This window comes from Solanum stenotomum, chromosome 7 (genome assembly GCF_019186545.1).
Source record: "Solanum stenotomum isolate F172 chromosome 7, ASM1918654v1, whole genome shotgun sequence".
NCBI lineage: Eukaryota > Viridiplantae > Streptophyta > Magnoliopsida > Solanales > Solanaceae > Solanum > Solanum stenotomum.
The window spans coordinates 31327703-31347310 of NC_064288.1; positions in this window are offsets into that span (position 1 = coordinate 31327703).

Genomic DNA, 19608 nt, shown 5'->3' on the forward strand with positions numbered 1-19608 from the left:
TAGGTGATGGTCATTTGAGTGTAACCTTTGAGGAAGTTTAATGTTGCAAGGATTGAGGGAGAGAGAATGTTGGTTGTGATGCCAACTATGACTTGGTGACTTAGTAGGTGTGAGGTGAAAGATTGTGGTGATGACTTTAGTATGAATGGGATTCCTTTGGTTATGCATGTTGTTGGTAGTATCCGGCTTAGTCATGAGGAAGTTTTGTGATGTGTTGAAGGAATTTGTGAAATGTGTGGTGATTTAGAAATGCTAGGTGTAATGAGTATAAAAGCCTAGTGTTGTTTTGATTCGACCTTAGGATGGAAGAAGGTGAATTTGAAAGAACTAGTAAGAGTTTCTCCTAAGTAGGGGATATATGTGGTTCGATGATAAGGTCTTTTAGTGTGGTTGATGTCTATGAGTTAGGCTTGAAGGATGTTTTCATTACAAGAGGTTTCGTGAATTAAAGAGTTGGGTAAGAATAGTTTTGGTAAGATTGATAGTATGTTGAGTAGTGAAGTTGTTGAGAAGTGTTGATATCCTTACCTACTTCTTTATGTGCTTACTCAAGCCTAAAACAAAGAGTTCCTAGAAGCTTGGATTATGTTTTGGAGTCTTATGTGAAAAAGAGTTTTCCATGGTCTCCTTATGTCATGCATGTTTTAAATGAATTCTTGATTAAATGAGAAAATGAGTTTTCATAAATTTTTGTTCCAATAAACGTCCCTTTTAGCATGTTTTTGCATGGCTTCCATACTTAGTACTTAATTGTGCTAACCCCTTTCTTTCCCTTTTTTACTAAAGTGTAGGGATTTAGAGATGGTGACATGTCATGGCTATTTGATAGGTTTCTAAGTATTGAAGATGAAGACTTGGTGAGTCCTCATATATTCGAGGACAATACCCCATATGTTCTTTTATGTCTTTTTAGTATTGTTTAAGTTGTGTATGGGATTGGTCTCGAATTTTGTACTCTAAAGTATTAGATGGTTTTGAGACATCATGTATAAAGTCTAGAAAGTCTTCCGCTTGCTATTGTTTTATTTTTTAAATGAAATGTTTTCTTGGTAAAGAAAGTTTTTAATTCCTTATGGTTTTAGTGTCTATGCGATGAATGAATGCTAAGAGGCTTGTATTAGACCTCTTCGAGGTCGAGTACGCCGGTTACGACTAGGGGGTGATCCCTAGTCGTGACAAATGGGAACACACGTAAACTAGTCACATCGATATATAAGTCTGACCTCCCCACACTTCAGATGGCAAACCACGGAAAAGCCCGTTAGATGAAATCATTTGCATCAAACTGCTAGTTACTACAAACATGAGTCCAGATGGTAGTGGGGGAACAACTATTACACACGTTTTATCCCACAACATTATGATCAACCCTATAATTATCACGCACATAGGGTGCTTGCTGATTTTGCACTCTTTCAGCATTGTCAAAATGAGGGTGATTGTCAAGACCCAGGGGTACTCCCTAGATGTAACAAGGCGTATAAGACCCCGAGAGTCCTAATACAAGCCACTTAACATATCATAACATAAAGTTATAGAAATGAGCAGAAATTTAAAACTTTTCAATACAATCGAAGTCTTTATAAAACAAAGCGGAAGTTTAATAACATTGTCTCAAACCATCTAAACATAAATAATAAATTTTGGGACACAACCCATATAGTAGTCCAAAACGTAAAGGGAAGACATAGCCGAAAGTGGTGATCACATCCTCGAATCCAATGAGGACTCACCAAATCTTCATTCCTTGATCAACAAAGAAGCTAGCAACGAGTGTGAGAATCTATGTCGCCAGACCCTACATTTGATATGAATGTAGGCAAAGTATGCATTAGTACAATCAAGTACTAAATATGATAGCTAGCATAAACAAGATAAACATCATGGTTAATCAAAATAAACCGTAAGCATAATCAATGCACACAAATCAACATCATAATAAGAAAGGAATACTTCTCAAGCAACCTTATTCATCAATAATCAAGACTTGGGTCATCCGCCTCTAGTCAAGCTTACCACATGGAATGCATCTCTAGCAATAATCCACATTATCCATTCTTTACATCATAGTCTCATTATTCATACTTACTTTTAAAGACATGGGGATTCACCTTTTTGCCTAACTTATAAATACTAGTGGGTACTCGCCTCTTTCGTTGCTTAAAGGCTAATGTGTATTCGCCTCTTGCCTTACTTACTTTTAGATTGCGGGTACTCACCTCCACAACCTCATCACATGATGTGGGTACTCGCCTCGACATCATTCATCATATAATGCGGGTACTCGCCTCCACACTATTTCGTAGGGCTCATGGGTATTTTGCTTCCATGTCCATTCGATATGATAAGAACATGGGACCCACCTCTTGTTTAATTATAATGAATAGGGGAATCGACTCATATCCTTCATATGAAGGTCAAAGGTAATCGCCTTTTTCCTCATCGATTACATAATCATTTAGTCTAGATTCATTTTAGGTGAGCAATCATTTCAACGTAGAATCATTCATGTGAGAAAGCCTTTAACATTCATTCATTCATAATTAGCAATTCATGTAGGAAGTATCCCTTTCACAACAATGATATCAATTACTAACAATTCATACCATAAGATTCACTCTCAAAAACCTAAGTTTAATGATTATCATATAAGCTTCATTCTCAAGAAATTCTAATAATAATTCATCAATCCTATCAGGATTTATCAAAACCCACAAAGTTTCTCTTTATGACATCTACCCAATATATCAATTCTAGGTTAGAATCATGGGATATGAATGGATACAAGTAATTTCATTCTAAAAATATGTAGTAATTATACTAATTGTATCATAAACAATCATAACCCACTCAATTTGATCCATAATCAACATAACCCACAACAATTAAAGAAACCATAGCTAGACTTGGGGAGTTCTTCATCAAATTGGGGAATTCTATGGGACTCCATGGATGGAAGATGTCCATGGATGAAGAGTAATCATACCTTGATTATAATGCCCTCAATAGCTTGCCAATTGGAGTCTTCATCTTGACCTAGCTTCCTCTTCTTTCTTTTTCTTCCAACTTCTAGAGAGAGAATATTTGAGAGGAGTTTTGGGAATTCTTTTGAGTGATTTGCGAGAATGAATTGAATGAGGGGTTTTGGGGGTTAAGAATGCCTATATAGGTGTTTTCGACTTAGGCAAAATGGCACCGCTTTGATTTAATTAAAAATGGAAAAGACCCTTAAGTCCCTGAAATTATTCCCAGGCCTGACGCACGAGACACTGACCCACGGACTGTGGATGGACCCATGGCTCATCCTGGTTAGGCATGAATCATGGTCAAAGAATTTTTGGCCAACCACGGTTCCCCATCCACGGACCGTGGACCCATCATGGGGTGTGGGTCCCGACCATAATGCACTGCCTCAGGCAATTTTCTTGGGGCTTCTTCGTGGGCTCTAGGTTGGTCCGTGTGCGGTGGTACCTTGGAGTCCTACCATGCTATACCCTATATTTAGGTTTGGGATGTTATAGCTGTCCTGGGCGCTTCTAGGCACTCCCACTACTTTCGGAAGTTGGAGTCCAACAACAACCCCATGACCCTCTCCAATTGGATCATCATTTAGTCCTTGATTTTTACCTCTTGCGGCCATTCTTCACAGATTTCTTCTTAGTTTAGGATCGTAGGGGGTCATGCGATAGCCTTGACTCCATGTACTTGGCATACACTAAAAATAACACCTATAGAAAACAAAAACAAAACAAACGTAAATCAAGAAATAATTTACTAAAGTGCAATATTGAAATTAGTCTAATCTAAAAACCTTATTTCGTGGCAGCGGAGCCAAAAATTGATACGCCCAAATTATACCTCCCTAAAGAAGCATAAGCAATCGTTGTCAAATAAAGAACCTAGCTAAGGTTAGGTTCGATCCCACGATGAATATGATCTAGACTTAGGCTAATTTACTGTTGATTATATGTTTAGTCTGATTACTTTCGTAAAAAGGAAGAATCTGTAGCATAAAATAACAATTAATTGATTTCTAGTAACAAGTAACATGATTCACAATTTTTAATATCAATATGAGAAGAAACTAGGGCACATGTGTTCCCTACAAGTTCTTAACCTAATAATCCTAATAATAGTAATTCTTTCCTCGTGTTCGACATGCAAAGTCGGTAAGTTAGGTATCTCCTAAGTAATTGGTTGTCCAAGTAGGGAATTTCACAATGCAACTTGGTCGGTCTACGGGTGTACGCTTTACTAACCCTTACCCTTGACCTCAGATTAGCCCTCACTTATTTGGGATAGGTTATTAGACGGTGTATTATCACACTAAACCTCTGTTTCTTCATATATTTCTCATTCATTACTTTCTTGGTGGGGCAAGTAGGAAGGAGGTGAGTTCTAATGTTGCATACCGTTCAAAAGCATTCAAAACGAAGAGATGAACAATACATGCACAAACACTATTCTAGAATTGCTTCATTATTAGTTTTACGTTTTTAATTACTCATGGTTCCCAAAACCCTAGTGGTGGATCTACTTACTCATGCTTGTGTTATCACAATTCATAATAGGGTTAATAGAATAAATAATGAACTTACAATTTGAATAGATGAAATCCATAATCTTGAATTGAAGAACAAAAGCAAATTTCATAAACCAACACTCCAAGAATTAAATGCTAAAAGTGTTTGCAAAATAACTCTCAAAACCAAAAGTAAGTATATCAAAAAGTCTAACAACCGAAAAATGAAAAAATGCAACTAATATTTATAGAAACTAAATTCAAAATAAGTAGGAAAGGGAAAGGAAATTCGGTTTGGCCAGTGTTACCTATGGTTTGGCACCTACGACTTGTATATACTTCTAGGATTCATAGGTTTCCACCACCGGTCAGTAGTTAGTCCATCATTTAGATAGTACTTTCTACGGTCATGATCTATGGCTCGTATATCTTTGTACAGCTCGTCGTGTTCAGCCTTTATTTATGTACTGGAGCTCATCGTCTCGGAACTTTTCTTTGACTCACAATGTACGACTTATCAAAGTGAGTATGGTTTGTCAGTCTGGATCCGTCATTTTATAGATAGTTCCATTTCTCAGCACTTCAATCTTGTGACTTACACCTATGGCTTGTAGTAGAGTTTACCGCTAGTAGGTCGAGTCATACTTCAACAAAAACTCGCTTCTGCTGCAACACTTTCCACTAACTACTCCAAAACCTATTTCCTACAAGATCCAAGAAAAAACACCATCACATCAACTAACAGAATACCTAAGACTCATGCAAAACTCAAAGTTCAATACATCAAAAGTGACATAAATTCATGGTACATCACCCATTCTAAATCATTCACCTAAATTCTAAAATTCCCTCCAAGTTCATCCCCAAAATCCTTTCTAAAGCTAAGGAAGAAGAATCTAGGGTTTCATTTCAAGATCTTTCATTCTCCACATCTATTGGGCCCTGATCACTAAAGTATGTTAATATTCACCTATGGAGTCCTTTCCTCCATAGGGTTCCCCAAGATAATCCAATTTATAAGTTAGATTCTCAATTCAAAGTTAGGGTTCTATCTCCATGGGTTCTTTTCAATTGTGATTCAATTTGATTGTTTTCTATTTTTAATGCATGAATTGAGTAATTACATGTTTCTGAGTTGAATTCATATGAACTCATGCATGAACCATGATTTTAGACTATAAACACATGATGAGGCTTATGAACTATGAAAGAATAATTTATATAGATACACATGTTTTTGAGAAGTTGATGTAAATGATTTGAGGATGATGATAACACTCAAATGTCCTTCTTATAACCGATTAAAAGGGACAACAATCGTGGTCAATAATAAACCCAATAAAGAGTCGGGGTCAAATCTCATAGAGAATGGCAGATGGTGGAGAATTCGAATTAAGAAATTTAGACTTTAAATTCAATCATTTGCACTAGTAAGACAAATTGGGTGGATAATTCCACCAATTTCATATAAAGCTTTAGTCATCAATCATTGCAATTAAACTAAAGTATCGAATAGATCAAGCAATTGCAAGGAAACCCACTTTGGATTCAACTTTAATTTACCTAATTTAAACACTAAGTTGTAAAAACCCCAAAGCTAGAAAAGTGTTATTCAAAGGTAAATTTTTCTTTCGCTTTACTCTTTACAAACTCTCTTCTAGTATTTTCTATTCTATGATCTATATTTGATTTCCCTCTCCTTTGGGCTATTTATGCTTTCTCAGAATTTGGTCCAAAATCCATTTACGCGACCAAATTAGTGACATTAGACGGGTTAACCGAAATTGTTTGGTGAATCACCCCTTGCTTCACATCTCACCTTTTGTTGCTCTAAGATTCAAGTTTTTGAACCTCAATTGGCGAACTTGTTTGAGTTATCCTTTCACATTCTGTTAACCGCCAAGTAGTACCTTGGTTCACCTTTCGAGAATTTAATCTTTGATTTTCACACTTTCACTTTGGGCGATGTTCATCAAGACCGCCTTTCTCATTCGGCGCATCGTCTTCTCTACTAAAGTCCGCTAACCTGATTTGGTAGACACAAGTTCTACATACTGTCATTTTGGGTGAGGTCGTGCTCAGTTGGCGATCCGCCCTTCTCATTAAGCGAGCAACAGTGTGTAGTTCACACTTCTTTTTGGATTTTTGGCTATTCTTTCAAACATCAATCCTCGCCTTTTCCATTTTCCTTCATAGCTACAAATCATCAACATTTTATCAGAATATGACAAAGTTAGGCATTGAGGACATTATTTATTGAGCTAAATGGACCTTAAATGAGTGCAAATTGACCACTCATCAACACCCCCAACTTAAACGATTACTTGTTCTTAGGTAAATCAAGAATAAAATAAGATCAACCATGGTGTATACAACGATACTAAATAAGAGCTAAGATGCAAGTGCTTTAGGAAGACTACTCTCAATAACATGTTATCCTCAATCATGATCAAAAAGCTTCAAATGATGACTAACTAGTCTCAACACAAGCTCAAGCTAACTTTAGCTTCTTGTATAATGCAAGAACATATTTCAACAAATGCATTCAAGTGCGCTCACATCAATAACAATTCCATGCTCTCCCAAAGAAAATCAACAAAGGTATAAGGAATCAATGCAACTCTCACTTTCACAAAAGAGAAACACAGGCCAGCTTTGTCCCATAAATATGTCCATATTTTCTGATCATCATTTAACCTAGTACATTCAAGATCTCGAGGGTCTTGTAGGCCTTTAATAAGAGTGAGGGTTAAGGTATGATCAATTTGGATTGGTGACTTTACCTTTTCAAAGCATTGTTACAATCATCTTCACCTCTTCTCAAGTTCTTTTCCTTCCTTTTCTTTTGAGTACTCATACTTTTACTTGTCACTCAATTTGTTTGGAATCCCCTTCATTTCACTCATTTTTCTTTTTCTTTTTCATTTGTTTCAAAGCATTTCCACCCCAAGGATTTTGTTTTAATGAGGGGTTACTTCTTTTTGTAAAACTTTCAAAGTTATGTCTCATTTCATCTTTCTTCGCCCTTCACTTGGGTTTCATTCCTTCTTTCTTTCTCTCCACACTTACAACATAGGCTTTTGGCCTATGTTGGCTATCCAATCATAACAATGCTTCAAAAAGGATTTTTGGTGAGAAGGTAGGGACAATTTGGTTCAAGAGGATTTCTTTTGGTTTTTGCAAACAAATAGGTTAGGCTCAAATGGTGCCAAAATGGATTCACATCCTTACAAGGTAGTCACCAAGGATTATGGGCAATTTAGTTGCCTCGTTAAATTGCTGCCAAGATCATGTCTCATTCACCAAGATTCAAACAATTGGATTAACAAGGCACATTCTAGAACTCCACATGCATGCTTTCAAGTAAGACCTCACCACACATGGAACTTCAAAATACACTTATTTAGCCAATCCCCAAAAGATCAAAAGCGTATGTGTGATGTTCATTGCAAGACTCTCATAAAAATATATCTAGTAAGCAAATGATTCAAAGAGACCGCTTAGAAGTGCAACCACATTGTTTTCATTCTCGCAACACCAACACTATACAGTATACTCATCATGAGTACCATTCAAGACTTCGATATTGAACTCAATTGATCTTTAAATTGTTATAAATGAAAACTTCAAACATTTCATGATTTTAAACTCACGGGGGGTCACATAATTAGGAGAGAATGAAATAGAAATAAAAGAAAAACTTTAACCCAAAAGAGATTTATAATATAAACAAAAGTAATAATACATATATTCAAAACTTGAAATAAAAAAATACAATTTAAAAGGGGAATATTGGCTCAAAGGCTCTTAGCCCACCAAAAAAAAGTAACGTAGTGTCCTCAATGAAATGGAAACAAAAGTACTGGAGGCTGAGATACAGAAGGCCCCCGACAGGGTATGCCTGTGGAGCACTCTCATTTGATGTCTTAGGTGGGGAAGATTAAGATGGGCATCGATGTTCGACAATAAGATCACTAGAGACAGCAGGGAAGGCTCATCTGCGATATCAATGTCTGTCTCAATAGTTAGAGGGATGGGGTTTCTGAAGTGACTACACTAGTGCCAACTGTTGAACTCTCCCGAAGGGATCTCTCTGGGCTTGCTTGAAGAATGACCTCTTTGTTCTCTTGCATCACAGTGAAGGCCTTAGAAATCCCATGATCCTCCTTCCTCAACTCCTCTAGTCTGTCTCTTCGGCCAATTCATCCTCGGCCCTCTCAATTTCAACATCCATAACATTAACACTCGCAACAATCTCAGGCTGTTCCCGAGAACTATGCACAATACTAACCACCTCAGGCATAGAGGCAGGTTCATCCTGTAACACCTCGGACTAAAAAAGTAGAAAATACAGCTTTCTAGAACCTGGTGTCAGAACCAATCTAAACCACCCATGGACCGTAGATGGGGTCCAGTGGTTCAATCCCAGACCTACGGGTGTTCAAAATCTAAATATGACACCAAGGGTCGTGAACCACAGTGTGTTGATTGACTCACGGGCCGTAAGATGGTTCCGTCATTGGGGTCAAGAGTTTGATGGTTTCTGATCCCACCCACGGTTGACCAGTACTATTGGCGATTAGACTTACGGACCGTAGGTGAGGATCAGTAGCCAATTAGAGGAAAAATGATGTTGGGTTAACTTCAAACGGTCATATCTTTTAGCACAAAATGAATTAGGTGGCCCATGACCTATCAAGTGAAAGATAATTGAATATTTTTTCCAACACCACTAAGTTTGCTAAAATCTAAGTTCGGAGTAAAAAGTTATGATCATTTTAGTGAAGCCCTGTCGGGTAGAGCATGACGACGACTCCTAACGATGGTTGGTAGGTCAAACCACGTTTTGTCAGTCCTATAGTAGGTGGCACTCGTTAGATTTAACTCAGGGTCATTTGGGTCCTTTTCCCTATGCATTGGGCACTTAAACTATGTCGTTTGATGTCTAAACTATGTTGTTATACTCAGTTTAAGTCTAATAACTTAGTCAGGCATACGTAAAACCTTTATTCACAAAAAATATCCAAACTTAGAGAAAAAAGAAGAAGAAAGGGGTGCTAATTTCCCAAGAACAACTAGAAGGTTTGCTTCAAGTTTTAGCCTCGAAATTGAAGGATATCTCTGTAGATTTCGTCACCAGGTATGTGAGATTTCACTAGTGGGTTCCTTTCATCTGCTAGGTCCCTAGAATTTAGTCAACTCATTGATTCTCCATATCTTGTTTAGACGTAGGGTTTCTAAAACCTTGGAATTTTGTTGTGGTTTAGCTGTGTAGTATCCTTAATCAAAATAACTTGTTTTCTTGGAAAGATTACTCAATTCCTTGTATGAAACTAAGAACCCTAGTTTGTATAAATTCTCTTTGTTCATGAATTATACTTGCTAGGCTGGTTAAATAGATAATCATGATCCTGATTTCGAATGCCACATTATCAGTGCATAAATGTTGCATTCTCAGATTGCGTGTCAGTATTTGAGCTATTCAGTATTTCAGTCATATAGATATTCAATTGTGAGTGGACTTAGCTCCGATTTGGACTAGGGTTCAACGTACCCTTATAGTCCAGAACTACGTGCCCCATAGGAGTATAAGTCTCCTTTGTTTGGCATCAGATTTAGTTATAACACCAGTCATGCCTTTATACCCCTGGCGAGGTATATTGGGTCCTCTCGATAGGGCGTATACATCAGACTTCACATTTAGCTCACGTGGTTTATGTCAGTTAATAGTAGCTCCCACAGTCAGACTCTCAGTGCATTTGACCAGGTTTCCAGTATATACTTCAACATTCAGTTCAATATGTTATTATAACACCCCTTAGTTTAGTATGACAACTAGGGCTAAGAGTGAGGGCAATAAGACCCAAGGCTAGGGGGCAAGGCCCAACCCAAGGACCAAGGCTACCCCAACCTTTCCAAAAACTGCCCCACCTCACGGCCACCACCACGGCGCATGGTGACCACCACGACTTGTGGTGGCAATGCAGTAGCTACCTTGAGCTGCCCAAGATTGGCTCACCTTCACGAGCCACTTCACGGCCATTGGTGAAGACCACGACTCGTGGGAAAGCTCGTGAAGATGCCTTAGAGTGTTGGAGGCCAAGACACCATGGCTTAGCCACTGCCCAATGACCACATGAAGGACTATGACTCATGGAAGGGACCATGGCTCGTGGAGCTTGCCGTGGTGCCTAAGAGCAGGCTGCCTAGTGAAAGTAATTTGGGAAATTCCTTTTTAAGTTAGCTTTAAGTGAAGTCTTTTTGTATAGTTTTAATACACCTATATAAGCTATTTTAACCCTTCAAACTCCCCTAATAAGTCAATTATTTCCAAAACCCAAATCAAAACCCCAAGTTCATCCTCTAAAATATTTCTCTCTCTAGAAAACTCAAAGAAGAAGAAGAAGAAGAAGGTCAAGCTAGGTTAAGAATCCATTGTTTCAAGCTTTCTAGTCTTTGTAATCAATGTATGATGGCTTATTTCATCCATGAAGCCCCCATGTTTCCCTCAATTGTGAAGATGAATCCCCAAGTCTAGTCAGGGTTCCTTCCTATATTGTGGGTATTGTTGTATGTTGATCCAATTGAGTGAAAATGGTTGTTTATTCTTGTTTATGATGTAAATACATGTTTTTAGTATGATTATACATGTATTATTGATCAACCTAATATTATAGGGTGAAATTGATATAGTTTGGTTTTATGCCATGAAACTGGAAATTGAGGGCTTAGATGTGACCTTCTAAGATTGATGAATTACTTTAGGAATTGCTTGCTATTAGAGAACCTAGATATGAATTTCTTAAAAGTAAAGCTTTTATATATGGATTGATTATATTAGGCTTATTTGATGAATCATGATTAGTAGTGTTGAGATTAAGATTATATGATGATATATGATTATAATTCCTTAAGAATGAAGCATGTGGTTATATTGTCTTGAGAATTAGGTATACATGATGATCATGTGAAGTATTGCTTGACAGTAAGGCTTGTAATATGAATGTGATTTCTAGGGCCTTGAGGGTAAAAGCTAACATGTTGAATTATTAATGTTAAGGCTTTGACAGTGAAGCTTATATGATGATAGTAGACTATTAGATAGAATTGTTGTGGAAAGACCTTACCCACCTAATCTACCTCATGAATGTTTGAGTGCATGAAGTAATAGAATCACATGAGTTAGGATGATATCCATGTCTAGTGCTTGAACCCTAGGTGTGATGATTGAACGTAAGTTTTGAACCTCAAGGAGGTGAAGTATAAGATTATGCTTATAGTAATTAAACTACTTGATTTATGATTAAATCCATGTCTAATGTAGTCGTTCTAGAGGTGTTTATTTGATATGAGTGTTGACCTTGAAAGGGAAAGATATGATATTATGCATGTTTTATGAAGGTTATACACATGCTTTAAGAACACTTTGAGAGTAAAGTGAATATGCTCATGATCTAGTTGTTGTGTTGTTGAGAGGTTATTCTTATATACACACCTATATATGAATATAATATGATGTGAATGGTTTTCTCAGAATATGATGATTCTAAGGTTGGCACTAGTCTCACCTAATGAATCTATACGAAGACATGGATGGTGAAAGGTTATTCTCACGCATGATCTATTGAGATATACTATGAGTTATGTTTGACTGAGTGTCAAGACATACTTCCATAAATATGAACTTAAGTCAAGACTTAATATGAACTCAATGGGAATTATGCTTAGCACTGAGTGGATATTGAATATGAGATGGAAGCTTTTACGCTAGTTGAGTCCGGCTTCCCAATGAAAGCTTTTACACTAGTTGAGTCCAGCTTTCCAAATGGGTTCCTTCTACCTTAGTTGAGTCCAAGTTCCCAAAGTATGTATCTCATGAGATGGAAACCTTCTACCTTAGTTGAGTCCGGGTTTCTAGTAACAATATCCTTATCCCATAAATTGTGTGCCTCCATAGGTTACTTAGCTAATGGAGCCACCTAAGCTAAGAGTATGGTTCTACACAAGGCAAGTAGAGCAACTCATTTTCAATGTGGGGTAGACACTGGATTCCAGGTTAAGATCACATGGTCTATGTTGGTTATGGCTAATTGCTAGAATAATAATATGAATTATGAACTATGGTTACTCAAGAAGCTTTACATAGCATGGGTGGGATTATGGGGTCTTATTCATGCATTGCACAAGTATGCTTTGAGGGTATTCATAGTATGTTCTCTTATGTTATGATGGTCTATGTAATGAGTGTGTCACGACCCAGGGGTACCCCCTAGATGTAACATGACGTACTTGTCACGACCCGAGAGCACCCCCTAGTCATAACACAGCGTACTTGACCTTGAAGGGATCTTATACAAGCCCTTAGCATATCATGAACATTAAAGCATAGGAAAATAGCGGAAAATTTAAAACTTTTCTTTACAATCGAAGTCTTTTATAAACTGAAAGAGTATCTATGACACTATGTATCAAACCATCTATTATACTTGGAATAAAACTCTTGAAATACAAATCTTAGGGGCACAACCCTTACAAAAGTCTAAAAACATAAAAGTAAAGACAATAAAGGACATGTGGTTGAGCCCTCGAATTCAATGAGGACTCACCAATCTTCTTCTTCTTGATCTCTTATGAACCTAGCCACGAGGATGGAATCCAATATCTTTCGGTGCGGAATTCATTTTATTGGTAAGTGATAAATTCATGATATACTAAGATATTTTTGGTAGTGTGGTAGGTGAGGAATTCATGACATTTTTGGTAAGTGTACCATTTTTGGTAGGTGAGGAATCCATTTTAAAGATTTTATTATAATATTCTTTTGTTAAGTGTCTTAATCTTGATATCTCTTTAATATTATTTATGATATATTCTAGATCATATCTTGGGTTCTTAGGTACATATATAAATTCTTTTCCATTAATTGTTCTAATAGTTTTATATTTTTCATAGGTTCTGTCCAATATTGTACATATTTGTAGTTCATTTTAATCTGAATTTATTTCTAAATCATATCATTCTATTCTTTCAAAGTCTAAATCATGTAGGTCTATTTCATACCATTGTTGGTTTAATATATCTTCTGATTCGTTATCATTAAATATTTTTTCCCATATGATTCTTCTTAATTCAATTATCTCTATACCTTTAAGTATATATAGGATTAAAGTTTCATAGTTCTTTATCATTTCATCATGCATATATGTAGTCATATTCGTTGTTATGCAAGTTTTTTATTTTCAATTATTCCTTCCTATCATATTCATAATTGATTAAATTCATATTAGATCATTATGAACTAGATTATTTGTTTATCATGCTCTCCTGTCACTACTAACATCGTACTTTAGCGGATACTTCCTTCTTATCAACGCCTCAACTTTGTTTACTCCCCTAAATAGTTTTCCTTGCCTACCGGTTTCAACATTAGGATGTCATAATATAGAAGTTTTCTCCCTGTTTCCAGTGTGCTAATAAACTAGAAATCATGATTCAAATAATTCTAATACATAATAACTAACATAAATTTATTCAATCATATATATGATATTCAGGAATATATGAAATTAATTCTGCATATTTGTTGAACAATATACCTTTGCCTCTTGCTTATCGATGATATCTGAGGGTTGCTCCATTATCTATTAAGTATTTAAATATTTGAGAGAGTGTTTTTAAGAAAGCTTGCTTCGTTTATTGAAGGTCTGCCTATTATGTTACATGTACATTCCTTTATATAGAAAGGAATTTCTATCCTATGGCTATTTTACAGTAATGCACAATAATGCACGTACTATACTATAATAATGCACAATAATGCATGTACTATACTACTTACCCTACAATAATGCACAATAATGCACCTACTTCATGACTTTTTTACATAGTACTATTTACTTTATGACTTTTTTACATGGTACTATTTACTTTATACTATTTGGTTTTGGCCATATGTATTCTTTGCCTTATCTCTTTATCTACGACTTTCTTTGCACATGTGTCTTTTTATTTTTGTCTTCTTCTTCTTATCTTCTTTCGTCTTTATCTTATTTGATCATTCCAGCTAGACATCGGGAATCACATTATCTTCTCTATTACATTTTGAACATATATGGTTAGGATATTTATGTCCAATTAGCTTACAATATTTGGTTAATAGTTTTGACGAAATAAATTCTACCGTTAATGCTCTTGTTGTAGGTCTTTCTTCTGATTTTTATAATGATAAAATCCATTTTTGAACTTCATCTATATCTGATTTCCGTAGTTCTCTTGAATTTGAATATATCATTAATTGGTCTCTAGAGTAGTAACTCCATATAGCGTTTCCGTTTAAATAATTGTTTGCTAACTCTTGTATAATAGTTGATATACCAATTATTCTTTTATTAGCATAAAAACTTGGTATCTCTATTTTTCGTATTTCTTCCTGTTGTCCAATATCTTCATGTATAATCATGTCTTTGGTTAGTCCGATCTTAATAATTTGAATCCGAGATTTTATCTCCTCGTATAATATCTCCGCTGGTGTAGTATAAAACTTTATATAAAATAAGTTTCCTTTGGTAACTCTTTTATATGTGACGAATGCTTTGTGTAGTTCTGATATTCCACTTATCTGTTCTCCATCGTATGTATATATGGTATTTAATAGTCCATAGTTGTAACATGTTTTTACTAAATTAGCGTTAGTTTTTGGTTGTGCGATTAACTTGTTATAACCCTGTAATTTTTGGGTTAGGTAGTCTTGATTTGGTTCTTTGGTTGTAGTGGATCTAGGGTTAAGGTTCAAATAAGTTTGGATTTTGTATATATTTTCAATATAGGTTCTCGTAACATGGTTATATAATTTTTTCTCGTTCTGTAGACTATCTGCATATGTAGAGGTTTGTGGTTCCATAGTCAATGTGTTTCTTGACGTCCTTGGGGTAAATAGTTTTTCAAATAGCTGGTTTAAGTTTACATTCTTATGCTGTTTTTCACTAACTTGTTTACTTGTACCTGCAGCTGTATTTAAACAAACATTATGGGTTTTTAGGTGTTTCCCAACGTCACCTCTTAGCTCTGGATTGTTAAAGTCTTCCGATCGACTTAGCTCCGCATTTTTATAGTCATGCTGCTGACTTGTACTAGCTTTAGACTTCAGATTATCTTCATTAGTCTTTAGCTTTTGTATCTCATTGTCCATACTGTCCACTTTGATATAAAGTGTAGTGATGGCTTTGAGTATCTCTTCGATTGTATTATCTTTCTCAGTTTGAGTAGCTTTGTCTTGATAAATAATCTGCAATAACATTCTTGTCAGTTTTATTACTTCAATAGTAAATGTAAAATTTAATATATTTAATACCAATCTTCTTATTTCTTTTGTAGTTACTGAATCCTGTATTTTTCTTGTTAGCCACCATTTTACTTGTGCGTTATCCGTCCTTATAATAAATTTATTATATACAATATATAGTTCAAATTATAGTAAACATTTATACACTGAGTATAATTCTTTCCTATTTATTTCCCATCTTATTTCTGCATTAGTAAATGTTCCTGAATAATATCAACAATGATGTTCTATTTTTTCTTTATCATACTTGTATTTTAAGACTCCTCCATAACTTTTTTCACTAGCGTCTAATTCTACTATATAAGTAATTTTTTTATTTTCATCCGGAAAGTACAGTTTAGGTAGGTTCTTACATAATAATTTTATTTTTTGTATTTGTGTTTGGTATTTTTTATCAAACTGGTATTCTACATCTCTCTTTAATTTTTATTGTAATGGTTTTAAATTCTCTGCTAATTTTGGTATGTATTTTCTTACTTGATTTACTAGTCCTAACAATGATTGTAATTTCTTTTTTGTATCTAGCTGTTCATTTGAGTTAATTATTTTTTGTACTATATGCGTTTGCATTTTTATTCCATTTTTATCTATCTATATTCCTAGGAATTCTATTTGGCTTTTCATTATGTCTTCTTTCTTTTTACTTAGGCTTATACCTGAATATTCTATAATATGTATGAATTTTTCTAATAATCTTATGTGTTCATCTTGGGTTTTAGAATATAGTAATATATCATCAATATATACTACGCAATTTTCTAGTTGTTTAAAGTAGTTATCCATAAAGTGTTGATATCTTCATGTTGCGTTTTTATATCCAAATATAATACATTCCATTCATAAAATCCTTGTGGTATTGTAAATGCTGTAAGTTTTTTAGATTCTTCTTCTAACTTTAAGTGGTAAAATTCTGATTTGCAGTCAAATTTACTAAAGTAATTATATCCTTGTATTTGTCTTATTTTTAATATTTTATTTGGTATTGGGCAATTATATGTTCTAATTTTTGCATTTAGATTTCAATAATCAATAACCATTCTACTTTTTCCTCTTTTTTGTTCACTATGTTTATTTACTATAAATGTTGGGTTTGTATGTTTGCTATTACTTTCTTGTATATACCCTTTTTCTAGTAATTCACTTATATGTATCTTAAATTCTGTTAAATCGTTAAAATTATATTTTAATGATTTTTGGGTTATTATACTGTTATTATCAATTAGCTCAATTTTTACTTTTATTTTATGTTTTTCCCATCCTTGTAAAGGATCTTCATTATTTATATCATAATTCTAACTTATCTTGGATTATTTTTACTTTATCTATAGAGAATATAATTAATTCTATTATAAGGTCTTCTTCTTTTATATTTTTAAATTTTTGTGTAATTTTTTCACTACCTTTTATCCATTCTGTTGTTTTTCATTTTTTGTTATTCACTCTTTTTTCACCTATTTTTTGTTTACATGGTGTTGTGAACCACCACTGTGTTTTTGTTATTATATGTGAGTATAATTTTTCTAAAAATGGCATTCCTAATAGCATATCGTTTGTTGTAAGTTCAAAGTTATACATTTCTTCTATAGTGAATATCTTATCCCATATTTGTATTTTTATATTTTTTGTCTTATATGTCATCATGCTTCCTTCATTATTAAATCATGTTACTACTATCAGTGTTTTTAATTTTTTCCATTTATCTTCTGGTAACAATTGTATTTACATATATTAGTTTCTGCTCCTGTATCTATCATTGGTGTATAATATCTGTTGTAATATCCCTCTATTATTATCTTTGTAAGTATATATATTTTCATATTTTTATCATACTAAAGTTCTTTTTATTATTACTCTTTTATTTTCATAATTTATCATCAATTGTTTGTCTTCTAGATTATATGGTTTTACTTGTTCTAACCATTTTATTCCTAAAGTGATATTTTTATCTCCTTGGTATATTTTAAACTTTATTACTATTGGTACTCCTCCAATGATTATTTCCTTTTCTGTAGTTTCTTCGATATATATTAATGTCTTTGGCAGTTCAGGGCATAATTGTTCAGTAGTTATTATTTCATCTTCTGGTACTAATTCTTTTGTAATATAGTTTTCTTCTTGTCCTATATTTATTAATATTAAGTATTTTCATTGTTCCATTACTCCCGTTATGTAGTAATGATATGGTTCTATTTCTTCTTCTATTGATTTTGTGGAGTTTTATATATTCTTCTCAAGGTACTCATTTTTTATGATATTTGGGGTATTTCGTAGTTAATTCTTTTTTCTGTGCTTAATCTTTTTTTTATTATTTCTAAATCTTCTTCTATGTCAATCTCATTATAACTATAGTCATTATTATCTATGGCTGTAACTATTCTTTCAAAAGGATTTTCTATTTTTATTTTTTTTATTTTATTTTTTGCTGTTATTTTATGTTTTGTTGTTAGAACATACAAGTTTTTACATCTAGCTGTAAATATCTTACTTCCTGGGGCTAGTTCTATCCCTGACATTTTCCAATATAATACTAGTGATTTATCTATATTCCTGTCATTTGTTGCTACTGAGTAGTTAGCACTTATTATGAATTTAAATTTTCAGTATATGAGGTTACCTTTTACTGCACTTATTATACTTTTTTCTATGGGTTGTATAATTCTATCATCCGCTAAGTATATTTCTATGGGTGTATCTATTTCTTCCCTAAAACATGCTTTTATTAGTATTTCTGTTCCTCCTAAATGTACATATTTAATTGGATTTTTAGCCTTAATATCTTGTATTTCTTTATTTATTATTCGTTTGTTTATTATTGGTATTTTAGCCTTTCCTTTGGTGTATTTGCAATCTATGATATGTTCTCTTTGACTTACTACATAATATTCTTCTTTTTGTCGTTTAAACCAGTTTCTTATTGTTGGTATTTCAAATATTTTTTCTACGCTTAGGTCTAATTCCTTTCCTATTCTTTGTTCAAATATATTATTATCAAATATTATTTTTTGTTCTACCGATTCTTCATCTTGATATTTTTCTTTTGTTATTATTTGTATATCTATTTCAGTCATTTATATAGTATTCATTATCTGATTCTATTACTGAATTATTTTCCATTTCGTCTGTTTCGTTTTCTGATAATTCAAATATACTATCTTCACTTTCTACTTCATAATCTACGTACTCAATTTGTATATATTTTTCATTGTCCAGCAGTATTTCTGATACTTGTTTTTTCTTTGAATTTTTAGGTAATTTGCAATCTTTAGCTATGTGTCCTAATTTTCCACAATTATAACAACTACATTCCGTTAGTTTTCTCTTTGGTCTATATGCTTGTAACGACCCTCTTAGTTGTTTTATGAATTTTAATAATTACTTTTATATTTACCTTTTTAGTAGTTTTTCTAAATAGTTTATGACTTATAAGAATGAGTGACATGATTTTCAGATTTAATAAAGCATTATTTTATTGCTAATAATAATGAAAAAAAAAATAGAAAAGGAAAATAAATAAATAAAAGAAATAAGGGCAAGAAACCCTGAACTGTTGAAAACTGACGAGACAATGGGAAAACAATAACTTTCTGGCAAAACCCTACTTACGAAGCGACGACAATCAAAAGGAAGAAATAATCGATTCAGGTAAGAATACAATTAGGCAATTTTGTTTTAGATAAGGTCATATGTTGTAGATATAAATTAAGATAGTATTATATGTTGGTTTTTGTGCAGCATGAGTTGTTAA